General features: G+C 40.3%; 1 pseudogene; it reads right to left on the bottom strand.

The window, feature by feature from the left end:
* The window catches only part of LOC103294049 (lysozyme-like protein 1), a 134,820-nt pseudogene that overhangs the window by 16,189 nt on the left and 92,755 nt on the right, over window positions 1–25,876 (bottom strand).

Genomic DNA, 25,876 nt, shown 5'->3' with positions numbered 1-25,876 from the left:
AATGTTCTGGGTGGCTGTTATGGGACCTACTATGGGAGGTAACACACATGTTCAATCGCCATGTTTAACAGAAAGACTCCATTGGCAAACTCTGAGGGAATGCTAATGAGATTGACCAGGATAGGGAGGGGTTTAAAATTCATACCTGCAGGAAGGTGAAGATAATGAATATTCTAGTTCAGAATATATGAAATTAAAGCTAAGAGATATCTATTAATCATTTTCAAATATTTAATAAGTTTTTGTGTATTAAATAGAGAAAATTTGTTTTGAATAAATCCAGAAGGAAAAAACTAGGATTATTGGAAGAAAACTATAAGGGCTGATCAATGATTGGGTGATCTACCTCTGGAGGTAGTGAACATTCTATATTAATGTAGAAGTAAGAATAATTTACTAGATAAGTTAACATGTTCAATCATTTATACATTCAAATATATGTATGGATCATTTTGTATATGTCAAAGAAAATGTAAAAATTAATTTCCTGCTCCTAAAGAATTTGCCATAGAATCTTTTATGATTCTTGGTTTTCACCCTTGCTCCCAATTCCCTCCCTTCATTTATTTAATGCATATTTATTGAGCTCCAGCAATGGCCACGCACCATTCCAGGCATTGAGAATACATCAATGATCAAACCAGATAAAACTCCTACACTCCTTAGCTTTCATTCTAGAGGGGGTGCAGAAAAGATAATAATTTACTGAGCTCTGTCCTTCTGCTATTGAATATCTCTTGTATCAGTTCCTTCTCCATGCCCCCATCCATGGCCATTGTAAGGTGTTTTAATCTCTCACTGCAACAATGGCAGTGGCACTTTAATGGTACCTTCTTGTCTCACACTCTTCTTGCAGATTAATCTTTCTGGATCAGTGATTTATAAACTAACCGCTATTGATTTCCTATTGCAGGCAGAAATCAATAAATGCTCCTTAGCCTAGTTTCCAAGGTTCTTTCTGGTCAGATAGTAATCAACCTTTCCAACCACATGTCCTGTTATTTGTTTTCATGTCCCCCTTTTTTAGATAGGACAAGTATCTCACATCTCCCTATTTATGCCCACACATCCCCATACGTACCTCTTTGCTTTTGTTGTTTCCCTTACCTGGAATGACTCCTCTCTGTCTGAATATCCAAATCTTATCTATCTTCCAAATCTTAGATCAAATACCAGTGTCTACAAAACTTTCCATAATTTTCTTAGTAACATCTCTTTCCTCTGAAACCCACAGCACTCAATTCACACCTTTTTATAGTGCTGCATGTAACTTCCCTAATGCCAGATTTCGGGTCTGATGCACTTTGCTATCCTTAATTCTGTGCATGCCTATGTTTCTTAAATCATAAAGTAGAATATTTGGAAGTAAATTCTAGCTTCATTTCTACTGTTTAAGAAATGTTATGTAAAGTATATTTACTTGTCTCATTCTGTACAAAGAGGCATAAACTGCATCATTTGAGTGAGTCACTTATAAAAATTAATTGGCAAACAACTTTCTCCTTCTTACTGAAGATATTTAATATCTCTATGCATGAAAGGTAGTAAGGTCACTTGTCTGTCCCAATTAAGCCACAGGATCAGTTTTACCTTGAGAAACTGTTGAATAATTTATTGACTAGTACAAACCTACCTGCACATCTGAACTTCAAATTTTAAAGCAGAAAATGAGTGGATATCCCATTAGCAGCCATCGTGTCTTTGTTTCTGAGAATGCAAATTAAAACTGTACCTGAACAGGCAACATGACAGTAGTTTCTTGTCTTGTATCTTTGCATGTCTGTACCATGTGTAACTGTCTCTGTGAAAAATTCCATAGTCAATGCTTCCATCCTAGGACATCCTAAGCCATGGTGTTGTAGTGGCTGTCATAGTATGCCATGCTGATCCCTAGAGGGGAAAAGTTAGAAATGCTGGAAAAAGAAATGCATTGTTTCCTCTAACCCTGTTCTTAGAGGCGAGTTCCTTTATATATGCTACAACAATGCTCTGCTCCCAACAAATTTTGGGGAGGGTCAGGGCAGGTAGCACAATCATGGGGCATATGATGGGCAGGTATAGCACACCTGAACTCCACACCTAGTCAGTGGCCAAGTTTGGACTAGACTAAGACAGGTTCACCCCCACGATGCCAACAAAGGTGGCATTGCTTTCCCTTTCTCTTGCTAGTGTCATAAGTACAGGACTCCAGAAGTTGGGACATGAGGAACTGGGGAAAAGCAGAGGGGTCCCAGAGAGGAGCAGCTTGTGAGAACATGTGAGCACCTAGTGGCCATCCCTGGTGGGGAAGAGTATGGGAAAGCTGGGAAGAAATAAACTAAAGTGTATGTAGATGGGGCGTTTGACATCTTGAGGGAGAGATCAAGGGTAGAAAGAGAATAGGAAGGGAGAAAATCCAGGCCTTGAAAATATTTTAAAATATGTTTTCATTGATTTTAGAGAGAGAGGAAGGAAGATGGAGAGAGAGAGAGAGAAACATTGATTGACTGCCTCCTGCATGCCCCTCACTGGAGATCAAGCCCACAACCCAGGTATGTGCCCTGACCAGGAATGGAACTGGCGACCTCACAGTGCATGGGATGATGCTCAACCAATTGAGCCACACTGGCCAAGGCTGAAAATATTTTTGCCAGTTTACAACTAATGTAGACTTTGGCTCAGTGACTGGGAGAACATATTTGCCAATGATACATCTAATGCAAAATTTATAAAGAACTTATAAAACTCAACACCAAAAAAACAAACAAACCAATTAAAAATGGGCAAAGGACCTGAATAAACACTTCTCCAAAGAGGATGTATAGATGGCCAATAGACATATTAAAAGATGCTCAACATCACTAATCATCAGAGAAATGAAAATTAAAGCCACAATGAGATATCACCTCACAGCTGCCAGAATGGCTACCATCAATAAATCAACAAACAACAAGTGTTGATAAGGATGTGGAGAAAAGGGAAACCTCTTGCACTGTTGGTGGGAATGCAGACTGGTATAGCCACTGTGGAAAGCAGTATGGAGTTACCAGTACTTCAAAAAATTAAAAATGGAATTGCCTTATGACCCAGTGATTCTACTTCTAGGAATATATCTGAAGAAACCTGAAAAGAATATATGCACCCTTCTGTTCATTGCAGCATTATTTACAATAGCCAAGATTTGGGAGCAGCCAAAGTGCCCATCAATAGATGAGTGGATAAAAAAGCTATGGTACATTTATACAGTGGAATACTACTTAGCTGTAAAAAAGAAGGAAGTCTTACCTTTTGCAACAGCATGGATGGACCTGGAGAGTATTATGCTAAGTGAAATAAGCCAATCAGACAAAGACAATTACCATATAATTTCACTTAAATGTGGAATCTAATGAACAAAAGAAACTAACGAGCAAAATAGAAACAGACTCACAGATATAGAGAATAGACTGACAGCTGTCAGATGGGAGAGAGTAGGAGGGTTGGGTGAAAAAGGTGAAGAGATTAAGCAAAAGAGCAACACACCACATAGACAGACACAGTATGGAGATTACCAGAGGGAAAGGGGAGTGGGGAAGGGTGGGGAGCGTAAAGTGAGGATAAATGGTGATGGAAGGAAACTTGACTTTGGGTAGTGAACACATGATACAATATACAGATGTTGTATTATAGAATTGTATACCTGAAACCTATATAATTTTATTAATCAACTAGAGGCCTGATGCATGAAAATTCATACACTGGAGGGGGGGGGTGCCTCAGCCCAGCCTGCCCCCTCTCATAGTCTGGGAGCCCTCAAGCACAGGAGGTGACCTGGTGATCAGGGGAAGGTGACACTGCATCACACCTCTGCTGTTGCACTGCCAGGAGCGCAAGCTTGAGCTGGCCCTGGTTACCTGAGCCTCAGGCGGCCCTGGGCGGCTGGGCAGCCGCCATCCGAGGCTTGCCTGCACCTCCGGCTGGCCCTGGGCAGCTGGGGGCTGAGGGGACTGGGGGACTCTGGAGGCAGGCGTGTGGAGCAGCTGGGCCCATCTGGGGGTGGGCCCAGCCTTGCTGTGCACCTGCCACCCCGGGGGGCTGAGGGGACTGGGCACCACCATCTTTGAGGGCGTGGCAGTCAATTAGCATATTTTCTCCTTATTGGCTGTGGGTGCCGCCATCTTTGTGATGGCGTGAGGATTAATTAGCATATTCCCTCTTTTTTTAAAAAATATATTTTATTGATTTTTTACAGAGAGGAATTGAGAGGGATAGAGAGTTAGAAACATCGATGAGAGAGAAATATCGATCAGCTGCCTCCTGCACACGTCCCACTGGGGATGTGCCCACAACCAAGGTACATGCCCTTGACCAGAATTGAACCTGGGACCCTTCAGTCCGCAGGCCGACGCTCTATCCACTGAGCCAAACCGGTTTCGGCATCATATTCCCTCTTTATTAGATTAGGATGGCATCCCAATAAATTCAATTAAAAATAAATAAATAAATAATTTGAAAACATTTTAAAAAGGTTAAAAAAAGAAATATTATGTTTACACAAAAATGAGGTATCCAATGTCTATAGCAACTTGATTCATAATCATTTAAAACTAGAGGCAACTAGATGTCTTTTAACAAAAGAATGTATAAATAAAACTGTGGTATATCCCTTCAATGGAATACTACTCAGCAATAAAATAAATAAGCTATTGATTTCCACAACATGGATGAATTTCAAAAGCATATTGCTAAGAAAATGAAGCATCCCAAAATACTACATATTATGAGATTCCATTTATATGATGTTATGAAAAAAGCAAAACTATAGGATGGAAACAGATCAGTGATTGTCAGAAGCTAATGGAGGAGTTGACTACAAAGGGATTTCACAAGGGAAATTTTAGATCAATAGACCTGTTCTTAATATTACTGTGGTAGTGAAAACATGTCTCTATCAATTTGTCAAAACCCATAGAACTGTGCACCTCAGATAATAAATTTTGCTGTATGCAAATTTTTTAAAAAATCAACCAGGATGTTGAGGGATCCCAAGATGGAATGCAGACTGTGACAAAGAAAAATAATTGTATTACAAATGTATAACATAACCTCATTGAAGGGAATGGCAAAAGAATCACTGATCTAGGTAACTTTGGACAATAGTGCTTTGACTGGATGTTTAAATCTAAAGATGAAAAAATCTGCACCAACACTACAGGTTAGTTAGTAAATTCATTTTCACAAAAGTAGGAGTTAGCAATTTTGAAACTACATGTATACTAGGTTTAAATGAATGAGTAAATAAATTATGGATAATGGGAGCCAGATTTCACATTGTCAAAGGAAAAAGTTACAAATAAGAAAAAAAGGAAGCTAGAATGAACTTGTGATGCTGGATTAGAGTCACAGATTATCTATTTATTACCTATCTATCTCTATTTTCAGATAGATACACATATGCATACATACAAACACACACACACATACATTTATTTCTCTGTCTTTGATATCTTTGTTAGATATATCTTATACTTGTCAAATAGAGATATACATGTCTATCTCCTATCTTTGATAGATAAAGAAATAATATAGGTATATGTGTACACATGGGTCGATATATATCAATTTATTTTTTAACTATCTTCTGAGAGTTCCTGGAAGATATGACACTCAGTAATCATGGACACACTCAGTACCCAGATCGTGCTTATAGCAGTACTAGAGGCCTGGTGCATGAAATTCAGGCATTGGGAGGGGGGGCATCCCTCAGCTCGGCCTGCACCCTCTCGCAATCTGGACCCCCTTGAAGGATGTCCAACTGCCAGTTTAGGCCCGATCCCGCTGCAGGTGCCAGTTGAGTACCCCTTTCGCAATCCGGGACCGCTGGCTCCTAATTGCTTGCCTGCCTGCCTGCCTGATTGCCTCAAACCACTTTCCTGCTGGCCTGATCACTCCTAACCACTCTGCTTGCCTGCCTGGTTGCCCCTAACCACTCATCTGCCTGCCTGATCATCCCTAACTGCCTCTGCTTGCCTGCCTGATCACCCCTCACCCTCTGTCTGCCTGCTTGAGCACCCCTAACCACTTGCCTGCCTGCCTGATCACCCCTAACTGCTTGACTGCCTGCTGGATCATCCCTAAACACCTCTGCCTGCCTGCCTGATGCCCCTAACCACTTGCCTGCCTGCCTGATTGCTTCTAATCACTCGCCTGCCAGCCTGATTGCCCCTAACTCCTCTGCCTGCTTGCCTGATCACCCCTAACTCCTCTGCCTGCATTCCTGATTGCCTTATCACTCTAATAACTGTGCCTGCCTGCCTGCCTGATCATCCCTAACTGCTTGCCTGCCTGTCTGATGCCCCTAACCACTCACCTGCCTGCCTGATTGCTCCTAAACACTCACCTGCCTGCCTGATCACCCCAATCACTCTGCCTGCCTAACTGATTGCCCCAACCACTCACCTGCCTGCCTGATTGCCTCTAACTGCTCGCCTGCCTGCCTGATCACTCTAATCACTCTGCCTGCCTGCCTGATCACCCCTAACCACTTGACTGCCTGCCTGATTACCCCTAACTGCTCACCTGTCAGCCTGATCACCCCTAACTCCTCTGCCTGTCTGCCTGATTGCCCCTAACCGCTTGCCTGCCTTCCTGATTGCCCCTAACTACTCTGCTTGCCTGCCTGATTGCCCCTAACCACTCACCTGCCTGCCTGATTGCCTCTAACTGCTCGCCTTTCCTCCTGATCACTCCAGTCACTCTTCCTGCCTGCCTGACCACCCCTAACTGCTCACCTACCTGCCTGATCACCCCTAACCACTCACCTGCCTTCCTGATTGCCCCTAACTACTCTGCTTGCCTGCCTGATCACCCCTCATCCCTCTGCCTGCCTGCCTGATTGACCCTAACCACCTCTGCCTCAGCCTCCGCCATGGTGGCCTCATCTGGAAGGACATCTGGAATGACGTCCGGAAGGTCGTTCAGCTATGTGGTCTAATTAGCATATTACACTTTTATTATTATAGATTCTACAATAAAGAAAACCTGGATTCCATGGAAAATTGGCTAATTTCAGAACTTGGGAAAAATGAATAACTATCCCAATATATAAAAACCCAGGGTCGTAACATCCAAAATGACCGATGGCTTGACTGACCAGAAGTCAGTGCTGGGTTGCTGTGGCGACCCAGCACTGACTGCCCACCAATGCGGCACCATGTCCCAGCACTGAATGCTGAGGGGGCTGCAGATCAGGCCTGAACAGAGGCCTGGAGAGAGGAGCAGGGTCTAATCTGTAGCATCCATGGCAGCTGTTGATCAGCCCTTGCCTCTCTCTTTCTCTCGGGGCCTGGCCAGCAGCCACGCCTCTCTTTCCCTTGGGCCTCCACTGGGGCTGCTGATTAGCCCCACCTCTTTGATCAGGCCCAGAGATAGGCCTGGAGGTGCTGACTGGCATAGAAACCGACCAATCAGAACCAAATCTGGGTGAAGTGCCAGGAGCCAATGGCTGCTTTTGACACTGGGTGGCATAGAAACTGACCAATCAGAACTTACTCTGGGTGAACTGCGAAGGCAGAACCAAAGGTAGGGGCTGAGGAGCGGTTTTAAGGGCAACAGCTATTTGGTATAAGGTGTGAGAAAGTGATTCAATTTTTTAATGACCAGTTTGGCAGTATAGTGCATATGGCTGGCTATCAGTCCAGATATAAAGATTATGTGTTTTTGTTTGCCAAGAGCATGTCTTCCTGCTGAAAAAGGCTCCCCCTCCCCCATTTAAGCAATCCTATTCTATATAATCTATCTATACTAATAAAAGGGTAATATGCTAATTAGACCGGGTCGACTGGCCATCATTCAGACATCTGACTTCCTTCTGGACAAAGCCATGGTGGTGGGGGCCGAGGCAGAGGCAGTTAGGAGTGATCAGACTGGCAGGGGAGGGCAGTTAGGGGCAATCGGGCTGGCAGAGGGCAATGTAGGGGTGATCAGGCCAGTAGGCAGAGGGATTAGGGGTGATCAGGCAGGCAGGCAGGCAGAGGGGTTAGGGGTGATCAGGCAGGCAAGCAGAGAGGTTAGGGGCAATCAGGCTGGCAGGGGGGCAAGGTAGGGGCGATCAGGCCAGCAGGGGGGCAAGGTAGGGATGATCAGGCCGGCAGGCAGAGGGGTTAGGGGTGATCAAGCAGATGAGTGGTTAGGAGCCAGTCATCCTGGATTATGAGAGAGACGTCTGACTGCCAGTTTAGGCCCGATCCCACATGGATCGGACATCCCCCAAGGGGTCTGTGATTGGAGAGGGTGCAGGCTGGGCTGAGAGAACCCCCCCATGCACAAATTTTGTGCACCGGGCCACTAGTAGTATAGAGAATAAAATAAATATCTAGGAGTACTCACTGATATGAATAAATAAATATAGGAAGAATAATCTATATAATAAAAGCCTAAGCGACCATTATAGTGGAACGACCAGAATGACTGGTCACTATGATGCGCACTGACCACCAGGGGGCAGACATTCAACGCAGGAGCTGCTCCCTGGTGGTCAGTGCATTCCCACAGGGGGAGTGCCACTCAGCCAGAAGCCGGGCTCATGGCTGGCAAGCGAAGCTACGGTGGCGGGAGCCTCTTCTGCCTCTGCAGCAGCGCTAAGAAGCAGCAAGCAGGAGGGCAGTAAGGAGGAGGGGTCCTGGACTGCGAGAGGGATGTCCGGCTGCAGGCTTAGGCCGACTCCCAAATGGCCTAAGCCGGCAGTTGACATCCCATTAGGGGTCCCAGACTGCGAGAGGGCCCAGGCCAGGCTGAAGGACCCCCGCCCCCTAACCAGTGCATGAATGTTGTGCACTAGGCCTCTAGTTCTGAATAATGTATGTAGCCAATCCCTTCTCCAGGAAATGGAGCTTAATTCTCCTTCCTTTGAGTAGGGCCTGGACTTAGTGACTTGCTTCCAACAGATTGAGTATGGAAAAGGAAAAATGGTAACTTTAAGTGGAGAAACCTGGTGGACCCCACCTTAGCCAGTGATGAAGTCATGTTATGTACCCCATCATATAATATGATGAGAGGGGCATTTCCCTTCTGTGCCCCGACCCCCATCTAATTATTAGAAAACGTAAGTCAAGCACCAAATGAAGGACATTCTATGGAATACCTGACCAGTACCATTCGAATGTCAGTCATAAAGAATAACACTGAGAACCTGCTACAGACTGGAAGAGATTAAGGAGATAAAGTGACTAAATGTATCCTGGAATAGAAAAAGGATATTAGAAAAACTGGTGAAATTTGAGTAAAGCCTGTAGTTAATGCATTGCAATCACATTCATTTCTTGTTTTTGACAAATGTACTGTTGAATATGTAATGTTGGGAAAGCTGGGTGAAGAAGGTATGGAGACTACTATCTGTGAAACTTTTCTGTAAATCTAAAATTATTCCAAAATACAGAGTCTAAATTTTTTTTAACACTGATAGCCACTTACAATAGAAAACAAGCAAATATGTGTGATATTGTGATTTATAATAAGAAATATATACTTGGTCCTTGTCCTCCATTTCTGGAAGAGAGGTTCTAAAACCCTTGGAATTTCCTAAGTGATGAGTGATAAATGTGTGCTGATATTCATAACAAGCCCCTTTCAACCACTCCTGAGTTTATGTTAAGAGGAAGTGACTTTTTGGAAAGCACCTAAGGATGGGGCCTGTTTGCCAGGGAAAACAACACCTGACTAGAAGGTTGGAATTTTCAGTCCCACTTCTAATTTCCAGGGAGGGGAGAATGGCTGGAGATTGAATTCAATCACCAATAGCCAATGATTTAATCAATTGTGGTAGGTAATGAAGTTGCCATCAAAACCAAAAGGGAGGGGCTTTGGAGAACTTCTGGGTTAGTGAACTAGAATGCATTCTTATGCTGGGAGGGTGTCACACCCCAAACTCCACAGAGACAAAACTCCCAGACCTGAACAATTGTCCTACGTTATCTCTTCATCTGATTGTTCATTCATATCCTTTAACACCCTTTGTAATAAACCAGTAATCTGGTAACTAAACTGGTTTGCAGCTTAGAGTTTTATGAGCCACTCTAGCAAATTAATCCAATCCAAAGACAGGGATGTGAGAGCTTCTAATTTATTGCTTGTTGGTCAGAAGCACACAAACAACCTGGACTTGTGATTGGCTCCCAAATTGGAGGGTAATCTTTTGGGACTGAGCCCTTAATCTGTGGGATATGTCATTTGATTTAAGTTGTAGGACACTCAGTGTCTGCTGAGAATTAAGTAATGCTTTGCCTTCGCCAGTTTTTCTCAATGGTTAGAGCATCACCCTGAGGACCTGAGGGTCACGGGCTTGATTCCTGGTCAAGGGCACATAACTCGGTTGCAGGCTCAATTCCAGGCTCGGATCAGGGAATGTGTGGGAGGCAACTAAATGATGTGTCTCTGTCACATCCATGTTTCACTTTCTTTCTCTCTCCCCCTTCCTCCTTACCTTCCATTCTCTCTAAAAATTAATGGAAAAATATTCTAGCTTGAGAACTTAAAAAAAAAAAAAAAGAAAGAAAGAAATGATTAGTGGTGTTGGGAAAAACACACATAGTGGATTTGTTTATTATTTAAAAAAAGATTAATCTCCAAATCTAACAACACTTTTAACTACTTTGCCAGTGAAAAACCCAGCAAACAAGTCACAAAAGATTTTCAAAATCACTTTCTTATTACAAATTATTGTGAAAATTCTATTATTTAAAGGCCACATTTTAATACATTTAACTATTTAACTTCTAATATAGTTAACTCTAATATATAGTCTGATCTTAATTTTTTTAATAAAATGCAACCACATTGGTAATATTCTGTACCATCTAAACTTCCAAATAGTGCAATAGACTAAAAGGAATGAATGGATACATTATTCTCACCTCTCTTATCTGGGGTCATGTAAAATGAGAGCCACAGAGTGCAGGTATAAATACTCAAGCTGCTAACCTTATACATTTACCTACATGGAACAACCAGCCATGACACAAATCAAACTTAAACTTCATCATCCTGATGGTGATCACAGCAGCAGTGACTTTAAGTCATTGGATGTAGTTCTCAGTTCAAGGCTTTGGGAGATCTGGAAATCTCCTATAATTGTATGAAAAATGGGGATATTAATGAGCACTTTTCTGGGGATAAACTCTAAATCTGATGTAATTCTTAAAGGAATCTGAGATTTCTAGAGTGCTAAAAATTGCCACTTTTGAGCCTGCTCACTCTGATTAGACAGCTCACCCTCTGGGGCCTTCTGCCCTGCCTGGAGACACACAGGTAGAGTATGAGCTCTTTGTGTTCTTTCATGCCATGTTAATTTTGCACTGGATCTTCCTTACTGTTCTTATTTCTTGACATTTTTAACATTTGCCATATGCATAAAGAAAGTTCTTCAGTGTTCCAAACACTCCAAAACCTTGGCATGGTTCAGGACAGTGGGATAACATTGGTTACTCTATGAAACACGCATTTACTAAACTTTGTGGCACCCGAAGAATTTCTGTCAGTTGTGCTCTAACACTAGGAGAACCTGTGTGTGTGTGTGTGTGTGTGTGTGTGTGTGTGTGTGTGTGTGTGTGCATGTGTTCATGGTCAGTCTTTCCCACTTTTCCATTTCCCCCCACAAATATGAAAACATTTGTAAACCATTTTTGTTGCCATCATCTTTGCAAACCTTTCCCATTTTACTCTCATATGTCAGCAGGTCATGTTATAGCCATTTTCAATTTCTTTTAGTCCAAGATAAATGCAGAAGGAACTTGCACTGTGGCTGAACTCAAGAACTTAACTTCTTGAAAGGAAAATGTCTGTGGCATGACTTTTTCCATAATTTAATCCAACTGCACATTCCCAGAATAAGGAAAACCAGAAACCTAGTAGGCTTACAATGATTGGCTCCTGTCAATGGCCAAATATTTGTAACTGTAAGACAGATAACCCAGGTATGAGGCACCAACAAAACTACTTTAGCCTTGAGCATGTGCCTCAAAAAGAGAGCCCCATTTCTGTAGGAATACTGATTATGTTGCCACTATTAAGTGGGAAAGAAGTTTTACAGAAATATTCTAAGGATATTGATTCTCTTGTTGTCATTTATTTATTGTATCCAAGGTTTGTAGTAATTTGTAAGCATGTGTTTAAAATTCCAGTTAACGTTTATCTTCATTCTCAATGCTGGCAGGCTCCAGTGGTCAGAACTGAAACATCTGGTGACCTTTACAATGCATAATTTAGAGTCAGGACAAATCACAGTCATGAATCTGGGTTTGTGAAGTTTATAAATGAAAGAAAAACTATTTATAAATAAGTAATAAAACCAATCAAAGAAAAATTTTTAACAGATAGAAACTGTAGAAATGTTGCAGTATATAGTACCTTCTTTTACAGATTAACAAGCTAAGGCCCCTATCATCAAAATGAAAAGGCAGCCTACTGAATGGGAGAAAATATTTGCAAATCATATATCTAATAAGGGTTTAGTATACAAAATATATAAATAACTCATACAGTAGCAAAAAACCCCCAAACAATTTAATTAAAAGTGAACAGAGGATCAGAGCAGACATTTTTCTAAAGAAGACATATAGATTGTCAATAGGCACATGAAAAGATGATCAAAATCACTAATCAAAGGGAAATGCAAATCCTCAATGAAACATCACCTCACACCTGTTAGAATGGTTATTATAAAAAAGAGAAGAAATAAGTACTGGCAAGGATGTGGAAAAGGGAAACTTTGTGCACTTTTGGTGGGAATGTAAATTGGTGCAGCTACTGTGGAAAGCAGTGTGGATGTTTCTCAAAAAGTAAAAATAGAATTACCATATGACCTAGCAATTCCACTTCTGATTATTTATTTTAAGAAATCCAAAACACAAATTCAAAAAGATATCTGCACACACTCACACACACACACACACACACACAAATATTACTCAGCAATAAGAAAATTAAATCTTGCCATTTGTGATGTGAATGGAACTTGAGGGCATTATTCTCAGTGAAATAAGTCAGACTGAGAAAGAAAAATACCATGTGATCTTACTTATATGTGAAATCTAAAACAAAAAACAACAACAAGAAACAAAAAGCAAGCTCATGGATACAGAGAATAGATTAGTGTTCCCAGAGGCAGAGAATGAGGGATGGGCAAAATGAGAGAAGAAAGTCGTATTAGAAAGTTGCTAAGGAAGTAGATCTTAAAAAGTTCTCTTCACAATAAAAATTTTTGTGACTATGTATGGTGACAGATGTTAACTAGACTTATTGTGGTGGTCATTTTATAATGTATATAAATATTGAATCATTATTTATACACTTGAAACTAATGGAATGTCATATGTCAGTTGTACCTCAATAATAAAAAAAAACCTGAAAGCTGAAGCCAAGAGTTACCTTGTTGCATTTAACATGCAGCACAAAGTTTAGCTTTGAGTAAACAATCAGTAAGTGCTTGTTGAATGAATATTTGTGATTGTTTTGGCATATGGAAGAGTTTCCTGGTGCCTGGCACCTAGTCAGAGCTTGATAAATATTGAGCTAATGCAACAAACCTATGGAAATTCAGTTCAGAAACAAATAACAATGTTACCGTTGAATCTAGAGATGCAATTCTCCACAAACCCGCCCACATAACTGTAACACAACTATTGCCGTCACTTTTCCAAACATAGCAGTCATCTAGCAGAATTCTAAACAAGAACAGAAAATAGCAGCTATTGCCCAATACCTTGTATACAAGTTAATTGGGAAGTGTACTTCTGTTCACAGTGGCTGATGGACTAAGGCAGTGATCGGCAAACTCATTAGTCAACAGAGGCAAGTATCAACAGTACAACGATTGAAATTTCTTTTGAGAGCCAAATTTTTTAAACTTAAACTTCTTCTAACGCCACTTCTTCAAAATAGACTCACCCAGGCCGTGGTATTTTGTGGAAAAGTCACACTCAAGGAGCCAAAGAGCCGCATGTGGCTCGAGAGCTGCAGTTTGCCGACCACGGGACTAAGGCATTCTGCGTCCTTGGAAGCTGTCTTTTCTCTCACTGTTCCTTAGATAGAGCCCTTGCCCCTTCTTTCCCACTGAGCACTCAGAAGGACCGCTCCCATTTCTCCTCTCCTCTGTGAGTCATCAACCTGATTCCATAAAGTACTCCCACCTAGCCAGCTCCTCACTTTATAGCTACTCCCCATATATACATGACCCAGGATCTTACACTTCCTTTACACATCTTAACGTTTTTGCCGATTGCAAATCTGGATGGATTTTCACAGCAGAGTTTGTGCCACTAATGAGGTTGCACAGGTTGCATAAGAAAAGTCGAGGATCCAAGATTGCATGGAAATTCCACTTGTGGTAATAATATTTGATATTTACTCAGCAAAGCATTCCATGGATGTTAAAAATCATGGGCACTTCCAGAGGGCTATGATTTCTAATTCATTTGGTGATTTGGGGAAATGCTTGTTCCTTATATTTTTCCTCTAGTAGCCTGCTTTGTAGAGTATTTGAACCTCTTATCTTTGGTTTCTGCACAATCCATGCATTTGCCTTATAATCAGCATTTCCACTACACAGTAGGAAAGGCAAGCAACAGAGAAGCCCAAATCAGTCCATTTTATTTTTAAGGCAGCTCTCATAAAAAATTTCAAGGGATAAGATGTTTAAAATGATTGGTAAAAATGGGTTTGGGGTTTCTGTGAATTTAAACTGGTCATGCGTTTCCTGTGTTCTGCTAGAAAGAATAATCGGACTTAATTTGGGTTTTGGTGTCCAGAGACCAGAAACTAAGTTTGGGATTATTATGGGCTCTTTGGAAGATTAATCGAAGATACTTACTAGGTCAAGGGAGAATCTGTTCCTTTATGTTTTAAAGACACTGTACTTGTTAACTGCACATAAAAGAGAAAAATGTGCTTTAATCTGTTAAAAATTTAGTACAACTTAATTTTATTTTCTGTTAAAATATACTGCAACATTTTTGCAAAACAATACTTTTCACTTTTGATGGGTTTTGTTGACTGAGATTTGTTTTGCCCCATTTATTTAGAAATATATGAAGTTTGTGATTATGCTTTCATATGTTAAGGATGAAGCAAAGGCTGAAGATCTTTGGAAGTCAGGAATTTTGTAGAATTTGGAAAGCCTGAGTCCTTTAAAATATAAAAATGATTCAAAATGCTGGATTTACTTGGCTTAGAAAATCCAAGGGCTAAATTTGCATTTAAACATCACCCCTCCACCTTCTGCAGCCCTCGGTCCTAGAGAGGAACCACGAGACACGAGTGAATCGGCTATAGAGCAGGGCTGGCACCAGGCTGGGTTTCCACCACCTCAGAGCAAGGTGAAGAAGAGCATGGCTTCCGAATCTATCACAGAATGTGAAATGGAAAATCGAATTCTGGCTTTGCCCTGCACCCGTGGAAAATATTTGTCGAGCACAGAGTCAATGCCCTGAAAGAATATTCCTTGCCTTGGAGACAAAGTCCAAGGGGTGACTTTATTTTTAAGTGTCTAAAATAAATGTACAAAGTCATATGCAAGGAAGAGGATCTAAATATAGATCCTTTGTTCTTCTTCTTCGCATGATCAAAGGCCCAAGCATAGTGCTTTGTACATCACGCACGTGCAATAACTTTTTAAACACTTCTATTATTAAAAATCTGGAACATTATAAAATGTCTTGTTTTTTAGATATACTAATAATATAAAAAAGGTTTGAATTTGAAGTGATTTTTTAACACACAAGTTTCTCTTTGGGGGAAATGTGTGTTAACGTGGTTTGGTTTCATTTGAAATCCAAGCAGCATGTACAGTATATAACTCTTAAATATATTGGATTTATTACTTATTTTCCTGTTTAGGGACAAAAGGACAAATGGCTTGATGTCTGGAACTGTACCAAAAAACAATGTGTATAATATTTTTATTTTAGTTTATGTAAGCCCCTGTCTTTGTAGGGAAGAAAGTCTATTAGCTTTCTTTTATGACTGCCAGCAGGATATCTTGGAGAGAACTATATCTTAAGAGTTGTAATGGCTGGGATCCAGGGCTGGGAGCTTTGTCAGAACTAACTGCTTCCTTTGCCTCATAAAACTGCTATCTACATCAATCTGTGTTTATTTTTCTCCTGCTTTTTAATTTGCTTAATGGACTTCAGCTGAAGACTTTCCTCAATGTCTGAGGAAAGTAAAGTCTCTTAAACCCCTGAAAATATAACCATCACAGTTCAGCACTTTTGGATTATTTTGTCTGACTTTCATCTTTGGTGCTGCAGAAACAATGGCTGTAGAGCAACTGCACCTAACCTTGAAGACTTGGGGCCTGGGAAACAATAATCAGACAAGCCACACTTCCCTGCTCTCCTCTTCTTACTGTGCTGGTCTCTCCCAGTCTCCTCTGGTCTGCTCTGTCTCAGCAGTCTGCCTCTTTCAGTCCTCCTCTTACTCCTTCTTTTGGTATTAGTTTACTTCCAGTCTCCACTCATTCACTTTTTTCACACTTTCTTTGACTTATTCATAAGCCAAAAAATGGTATAGCCTTTCAGTTTATCATGCCAAGTGCTGTAAGGGTCCACATGATAAATGAGATGTTGCTCAGGTCTTCAAGGAGCTGACACTCTCGTGGAAATGAGGATCAGATTGGGGGGCGGGGGGCGGCAGTGAAAGGAAAAGTATAATTTGTTGAGGGATCAGGGAAAACAAAGTAAGATTATCCCATGATGGAAGATTTTCTTGGCAAAGCCAGGTCCTGAAGACTCTGATGTTCTACAGTTGATACTCAGACTACATTCATCAGAAACAACTGACTAACTGGTTAAAAATCCATACTACTGAGTTTAGAAGCAATGCCTTCTGAATCAACATTTCTGAATCTGGGCCCAGAAACCTGCATTTTCAGCAAATACCTCAAGGGATTTATTTGAAATTAGAGAATTCTTTTATTTTTAAGCTTTGTGTGTGTTTTTTTACCCCAAATATATTTTTATTGAGTTCAGAGAGGAAGGAAGAGGGAGAGAGAGAGAGAAACATCAATGATGAGAGAGAATCATTGATCAGCTGCCTCCTGCACGTCCTGTACTGGGGATCAAGCCAGCAACCCAGGCATGTGCCCTTCACCAGAATCGAACCCGGGACCTTCAGTCTGCAGGCTGACACACTATCCACTGAGCCAAGCCAGCTAGGGCTTTGTTCAGATGTTTTAAATGTCTTTTAACCTTTTGCACTCAGATGTCGAGATTACAATTACTCTTTGAATGTATCAATAATTTGAAATATAAAAAATCCAAATAAATAAGTTTGTATGAAAAGAAACTCCCGTTTTTTATTCTATTGCTGCGCTTTGTAAAATCTGGGGTATTTAAAAAATTAAATCCTGAGTAGAATACAGGAATCGAGAAAAAAGCAAGCGAGTACAAAGGGTTAAAAGCAGCATATTTTAAGAGGTGAATATAATAATTTTACATTTATTATGTTTCTTGTACCCTGTTTTTATTTTGGCTCCTTTTTCAACTTTCCTGAAATTTGTTGAATTAACAAAGATTTCTGTTGTTGTTGGTGGTGGTGGAGGTAGTTGTTCTGGATTTGCGTTCTCCCTACTACTGGTTTGAATACTACAGTGTATGATCCTTCACTTTTAGGTAAAATTTGGTTTTAATGTATATATGTCATTGTACACTTTCCTAATGATATTACAGCTTACCCAGTGCCTCTGTTCTCCTCCGAAACAGCAAAGGTACCATCAGTAGGCCAGCTGTATATACTATCCATCTGATCTCCCCATCTACATGTATCACCATCTGGACTTTCAAGTCTATCTTTTTAAAAACAAAATAAATCAATTATTAATATTTTACTACCAGTAGTTAGCTATGTTTTTCTTGTTAAAGATGATATTTCATAAAAATACAGGAAAGGTCTGTGGGTCATCAACTTTCTAAATTTTTATGTGTTTGAAATTGCTTTATTTGGCTCTCAGGATTAAATGGTCTTTCATCCTGGTTCAGGCTGACAGTTCCTTTCTGCATCACTTTGAGGATCTTATGCCACTCTCTTCTGGTATCTGTTACTGATGAGATGTTTACTATTACCTATGGCAGACAGGCTCTAAGGTAGTCTCTGAGATCTTGCCTTCTGGTGTTCACACTCTTATAAAATCTCTTCCTTTGAGTCGGGGTGACTTGCTTCTAACCAACAGAAAATGGCAATGGAGGAGGGGTGTCACTGCTGACAAGATGTTATCTATACTAGTAAAAGGGTAATATGCTAATTAGACCAGGTCAACCGAACATCTTCCAGACATCTGACTTCTTTCTGGACAGTTAGGGGGTGACCAGGCCAGCAGGGGGGCAGTTAGAGTGTGGTCAGGCCAGCAGGGGGGCAGTTAGGGGGCAACCAGGCTGACAGAGGGGCAGTTAAGGGGGGACCAGGCTGGCAGGGGGACAGTTAGGGGATGACCAGACCAGAGGGGGGCAGTTAGGGTGGGAACCAGGCTGGCAGGGGGGCAGTTAGAGCGGGACCAGGCTGGCAGGGGAACAGTTAGGGAGTGACCAGGCTGGCAAGCAGAGGCAGTTAGGGGCGATCAGGCAGGCAGGTAGAGGGGTTAGGGGCAATCAGGCTGGCAGGTAGGTGAGCAGTTAGGAGCCAGCGGTCCCAGATTGCAAGAGGGATGTTCGACTGCCGGTTTAGGCCTGATCCCATAATAGCTTGGGTCAATTTATGGGTTCTCTGTTCTGTTGCATTGGTCTATATGTCTGTTCTTGTGCCAGTACCAGGCAGTTATGAGAACAGTGGATTTGTAATATAGCTAGAAATCTGGTATTGTGATTCCTCCAAATTGGTTTTTCTTTCTCAAAATTGCTGCAGCTATTCAGGATCTTATTTATTCCATATAAATTTTTGGAGACTTTGTTCTAGGTCTGTGAAATATGCCATTGGTATTTTAATGGGGATTGCATTGAATCTATATATCGTTGTGCATAGTATGGACATTTTAATGATGTTAATCCTACCAATCCATGAACATGGTATAGTCTTCCACTTGTTTATATCTTCCTCTATATCTTTTTTTAATGTCCTATAGTTTTCCAAGTACAGGTCTTTTACCTCCTTAGAAAAGTTTATTTTAGGTATCTTAATTTTTCTGTTGCAATGGTAAATGGGATTTCTTTTATAGTTTGTTTCTCTTTTTGTGAGTTCATTATTGGTGTATAAAATGCCATAGATTTCTGGGTATTAATTTTGTATCCTACTACATTGCTGAATTCATTTATTAAATATAGTAGTTTTTTTATGGAGTCTTTAGGCTTTTCTATGTACAATATGTCATGTGTGAATAATGACAATTTTACTTCTTCTTTTCCAATTTGGATACCTTTTATTTCTTGTTCTTGTCTGATTGGGGACCCCTCAATGAAAAGTCAGCAGCAGTGGGAGAGCAGTAAGCTGATCCCAGAAGTCAAGGACTAGGTGAGCATAGAAGGCCATGAACTTTGCTCACCACCCCCCCTCCCTGAGTGTGGTCTTGAGTTTTCATCCTGCCTGACTCAAATGACATATATCATCTACACCTGCCAGAGGCAAAGACCAACAGTAGTTAGCATATTAATGCCAAAAGTCCCACTGGAAAGCCAATGGACTTTGACATTCAGCAGGGCTGAAAATCAGCATAATATTGCCCTGCTGTTGGCCAAATGGCTCAAGGCAATCCCCTAACCTGATAATCCTTTTAATGTTTACCAAACTTTACCTTTGATATGCCTGTTTGCATTCCTAAAGGGCAAATGTGTATTAAAATAAATAAAAGCAGACAGTACCCAGAAGTCAGAGAGCTTTTCCACTAGAGGGAAGTTTTCCGCCTGGCCCCCCATGCGTTCTAAATTCATATTTATTGTTTAGTGTTTCTATTTATCCATGGCCCCTTCTCCAGATCCTGAACCCTTGCTGCAAATGGATGAGGCATCTGGCGCCTGAATAGGCATCTGGAGAAGAAGATTTGCTTGAATGAAAAACAAAAAAGGGAAATTCACTTGAAAGGTGGGGAAGTTCACCATGCACAAAGCCCATACCAGCTTTGGAGTCTCAAATTGTAAGTGGGCGAGGAATGTCTTTTATTTCAGCCAGGTTATAATGGGGAAGAATTTGAGTAAAAGGTAAAAACATCATTGTAAATTTTTAGCTTACATGCTCAAGAATAAAAGCATTAAGGTGTCAAAAGATACTCTCTTAAATCAGGCTCAAGGAAAAGGAGTGCCCTTGTCATCTTTAACTAGGTGGGCTCTTGTTTGAACTGCATTATGCCCACTTTGTATTGAGGATCAAAAGTCTGTATGCCTTTAATTTAACTTAATAGAAAAGAAACAGTAGGTGGCCAGGACATTACTAAATTTCCCCAAAGCAAACAGGATGTGTGGGTGGGGAGAAAGAATATGATTGGTACACATGGCTGACAACACAGGTTCTAGGAAAATTCCCTAGACAAAGCAAAGTAACTAAAAAAGGCCCCAGCCCATTAATCACTAGGTCTTTTGGTGATCCTGTAAAATGGATGCCCACTCCCGGGTGTGCTATTAAAAGTTTCATTTTTGCCATGTTTTTATTTCCCAGTCCGCCATTTGAAATATGGACAGATGAGACATTTCTCAAAATTTAGGGATGCGTTGGGGACTTCTGTACCCATGAAGAGAAAAAGACTAGCTTAAGAGAAGGCACACTCTGCCCTATTTTGGGTGGCCTCTTGGCCTAAGCCCCATCTCTTCATGGATGCAATAGAATTAACCCAAGACTGTTTTTCTTTAAAAGATGGCAAAAATCACACAAGGAAAATATACAGGCTAGGTTTGGACAACAAGATTAGTGTTTCCATAATAATGGATAGTTCTTGAAAAGTAGTGGACTGCATTCCAAGGTTGCCTCACAGGTCCTGGAGCCCTCCTGTTTTAATAAAAGAAAAATAAAATAATACTTTAACATTAAAGCCACTGAAAGCCAGTGAGTTATCTCTGTTACAAAATTTGCCAAAGAAAATGCCTTGGATAATAATAATTGGATTTAAAATCTCAAAGTTGTTAAAACATAAATAGATGTAACTAAAATGAAGGATTTGTAGTAAAGCTTTTCAGTAATAATTATAAATATATTAATAATGAAAGTCCAGTCATTCAAGAGGAGACTGACTGCACCCTCTGTTAGAGGAAAGGGCCAGTTGCTCTTCTGTAAAAGCAGAGAAGCTGAAGCAGTAACCTTAGATGTTATCTCTGAGGAAGAATGTGGCAGTTTTAAAATCCAAGTGGCGAGGCCAGGCCTGCTCCCTCCTCCCCCTGCCTTTTCAGCAGCTTCATATGCCTACACATAATTTTCTAAAGTCTTTCATAACTTAAAACTTTAGAACATTGCTGAATTAAATAATAAAAATTATTAAAAATCTAGGTATTTTAAAATGACAAAATACTGAAATATTAATCTGAGTTCACCTCATATGAAAAATCTAGAGGATAGAATTGAATCTATTAATTAAATATGTCTTTTATTTTATTTGAAATATATCCTTAAAAATATAAAAATATTACTAATCTGAGAAATGCAAAGTATTTAACTTGCCACCTAAAATTTGAGGCTTCTAAGAGTTTAAAGTTCAAATTAAGTTGGGAGAAATTATATGGTTGTGATAACAGAATGCATAAAGTATAGAAATTCATTTTTGAGAAAATAATTCTTGTGTTTTCTCTGGAGAAATAAGTACTTCAAAATATATTGTAGTTCTTATGTGTACTACATGTGGTAAAATTTCAACCTTGGATCCCTTTGTTTTTGCTTTGTTTTGTGGCAAGAGAACTTAATATAAGATCTATTCTCAACATTTTTTGAAGTGCACAGTACAGTATTGTTAACTATAGGCACAATGTTGTACAGCAGATCTCTAGAGCTCATTTATCTAACATACTGAAACAAAATAAACCTCCAGTAACTGGTTCTAAAGAAATGGAGATCTGTGAATTACCTGACAAAGAATGATGCAAATCTCTTTTTATAACTCTATGAAAAACATCACATGGTTGTCCATGTCTGTAGGTGGCGAAAGTGAGTATCGAGCTTTTTCAGTTTACAAAACAGGTTAAAATGAACAAGGGAGAGGAGGTTGACAAATGGGAGGTGGGGAAGCCAGCTAACAGTATTTGCCATATATACATGATGGCTGTGTGTGTCTTCTTTTTGGACTTATTCTCTCTCTCTCTCTCTCCCTCCCTTCCCCCTCTCTGATGTACAGAGACTTTTTTGTATTCATTCATTTTTCTCCCTTTATGGTGTCTACCTTTTGTGTGAGGCTTAGAAAGTTCTTCTCTTCTCATAGGTACATTTTCTTCTTTTATGATTTTATGTTTAAATACGTAATATTTAAAAAATGCATCTATGTTCATCAGGGATATTGGCCTGTAGTTCTCTTTTTTTGTAGTGTCTTTATCTGGTTTTGGGATTAGGGTAATGCTGGCTTCATAGAAAAAGCTTGGAAGTGTTCCTTCCTCTTGCATTTTTTGGAATAGTCTGAGGAGGATAGGTTTTAGTTCTTCTTTGAATGCTTGGTAGAACTGCCATGTAAAGCCATCCAGACCAGGGCTTTTGTTTGCTGGAAGATTTTTTATTACTGCTTTAATTTCTTCAGTAGTTATAAGCCTATTCAGATCTTTTTTTTTATTCTCCCTGATTGACTTTTGGGAGCTTGTATTTTTCTAAGAATATGTCCATTTCATCTAGGTTGTCCAGTTTATTGGAATGGAGTTGTTCACAGTATTTTTTCATAATCCTTTGTATTTCTGTGGGGCCAGTTGTTACTCATCTTATCTCTTAAATGAAACCTTTTGTTTATGGAGAGAGCCTTGTGGCATGTCAGGACCCTGGTGTTAAATTTTCCTTTCTTTCTTTTCTTAAATGAAAAAGAAAGGACTTTGTGTCATACCTTTAAGAATATTTAGTCAACTTGCTTAGGGTTGACTGTAGGCAGGACAGCTCACATCAAAACTAATGAAAGTTAATTGTCTGAAACCCTCTGCCACACCCTGCTCAGGACCTGGAGGCCTTCTGTATTGCTTCTGGATTTGAAATTTCTTCTTTACATCTTCTTCTGATTTGGCCTTTTTGGGGTCCAGACATGGGATAATTAAAGGATTCTAGAATCATGTTGTTTGAATAAATCTCTCCAGCTGCCTCATGTGGCCTGACTGTGCATCCACTGGCATATCTCATTAAACAGCTTTAGCTGTCTTCACATTTTTCCGAAGACCTTCTGTAAATGCTTCAGTTTACAGACAAGCTTCTGTGTGCCTGAATAGCCTGAATTCTGTGACTTCCTTTAAAACCTCCTTTAAATGGCATTTAATATGGCTGAGTAGATGATACATGGGTGAAACACTCCTTAAGCTTGTAGTCCATCAGGTCACATGGTTTCCTAACTAGGTCTTTCAATTGGCTGATGGAGTATATGGCATTAAAAAAAAGAGTTGAGCTACATTTATTACTGAAATATTTTATTAATTGAACATTTAAAAATCCCATGGTTCACACAAAACTCTCCTAGTCTGGTTCAGATACCCACATGATCCCAGCTAACTTCAGGTAGCAAGTCCTGATTCTGCAACCAGGGCAATCTAACACATTAATCATTGCTCTGCATCCCAACCCCCTACCTCCACTGTCTGTGTTCTCTCCCTCTTTCCACCTCCATCTCCCTGAGAGAGAACTGGTAAAAGAAATAAGGTCTGCCATATGCCAGACTCTGACTTTACGCCCATTAAAGTCAGTGTCTGGGAAAGAAAACGAGGGTCTTTGACAGGGTGGCAAATGGAATGTGTATTAAATGGGGTGTCACAGAATGAGACTTCCCCAAGTGACATGAGGTAGGCATCTCATTTCTATGGCCTCCAAACTGTCACCTCTAAAATGCAGTAAATTTTGACTCTCTAGACTACTTTAGTATATTTATAAACAAATTAAGGCTCTCCTCTTTAAAAAGTTTTGTTGGGTCTTAATGTGATAATTTGATATTAGTCTCACTCTTTAGGAGAAAAACAAATATTTGTTTGTTAAAATTCCTGACCTGGAGAACTTTGGATTTCAATTTATTGTTCATTGATTTTTTTCTTTGATATATAGAATGTTCCCAGATAAAACAATGTTATTTTGCTTACCACACCATATGTCCCACTGTTGGGTTCAGAAATTATGGCCAATATGTAAACTTTGCATGTCATCCTCTGAGTGTGTGTGTGTGTGTGTGTGTGTGTGTGTGTACACACTATTTCAATCACAGATAGTTCTGGCTGATATTCAGAAGTAGAATTGCACTGATGGTATAATAATAGAACAGAACTCATCTGCATTTGCAGAGCATAAGTCTGCATAGAAATATCTGTTAACAGTGTTTTATTTTTCTCAGATTCATAGAAAAATAATTGACATACATTACTGTGTAAAGTAGAGGCATTCAACATGACGGTTTGATTTACATATATTGTGAAATGTTTACCACAATAGGTTCAGCTAATATCCATCCTTTCATATAGATAAAAGGAATACAAAGAAAAATTTCTTTTTGTGATGAGAACTATTAGGACAGTGAATGTCTTTAAGAAAGGATGTGCCTCTGCAGACCAGTGGATTAAAAAACTGTGGTACATCTACACAATGGAATATTATGCTGCTAAAAATATTTTAGCATTTGCAACAGCCTGGATGGAACTGGAGACCATTATCCTAAGCAAAATAAGCCAGTCAGAGAAAGATAAATATCACATGATCTCACTCATGTGTGGGATATACCCATCAACATAATTTGATGAACAAAAATAGATCCAGAGACAAATGGCAGTGGAGGTGGGGGGTTAGAGAGCAAACAAAGGACTTGTATGCATGCATATTAGCATAACCAATGGACATAGACACTGGGGCGGTGGGGGCTTGCCGGGGTGGGAATGGCTGGGAGGCAGGGGAGGTCAATCGGGAAAACGGAGACATATGTAAAAGTTTAGACAATTAAAAAAAAAAAGAAAGAAAGGATGTGCCCCTTCTGATTGTTTTTCATCATGCCAGCATTTTAGATGGTCTGTGAGTGCTGTTACTATTCAGTAATACAGACCCCATTGTCTGAGAGCTTGCCCAGCAGATTTGAGCCATACTTAGCGCATGAGCTTTCTGTCTCTGAAAAGAAACTGAGAAACAGAGGCCCTCAGGCTGGTGGTCTTGCAGACCAGGCTGGAGAGAATGTCGCCACACCAGTCCAGTCTTGTCTCTGCAGGCTGTTCCCTGGAGCACTGATGCTATCAGCATTCTTGGCAGTCTGTCTGGTTGATGGATGATTAATGAGCTGTAACTACAATTATCTTTGACAAAAAACAGTGGGCTGCAAGGGTTGGTGGGGTTGGGGGTGGGGAAGGCAAAGGGGGCTCATGTCATCTATAAAAAAGTGCTTCTATAAAAATGAGGAAGTTTCCTTTAATACAGTGCGATCTAATGGTGTGTGTGTGAATACTTTTCCGGGACAAAGGGTTGTTTTATTTTGTGTGTGTTTTTTCACCATAGCCAAGTTTTACAGAAAATTTTGAGGCAGGAAGGGCTACTTAGGTCTATTTGTTGTTGTTGTTCAAGGTTTCCAAAGTAAAATCAGCTTTCTTTGGTAGCTCAAGAGCTAGTCTGCTCAACCTGTTTAAAATCACAAACATGCACATTCCAACAATGGTGTCAGGAACTGTGGAAGAGGAGGAAAAGGGACTTTGCTTTGAAGAAGCTAATACGCAGGATTCATTTGCTATTCAGGTTCTCCTAGTGCTGGCCTGGATAGTCTATAATTTGTCCTAGCAGAGAGTGGTTTATACTATAAGCATATTGAAGCATGCTGCTGGCTATA

This window comes from Eptesicus fuscus, chromosome 5 (genome assembly GCF_027574615.1).
Source record: "Eptesicus fuscus isolate TK198812 chromosome 5, DD_ASM_mEF_20220401, whole genome shotgun sequence".
NCBI lineage: Eukaryota > Metazoa > Chordata > Mammalia > Chiroptera > Vespertilionidae > Eptesicus > Eptesicus fuscus.
The sequence above is the reverse complement of the archived record's forward strand: the minus strand, read 5'-3'. Positions and strand labels throughout refer to the sequence as shown.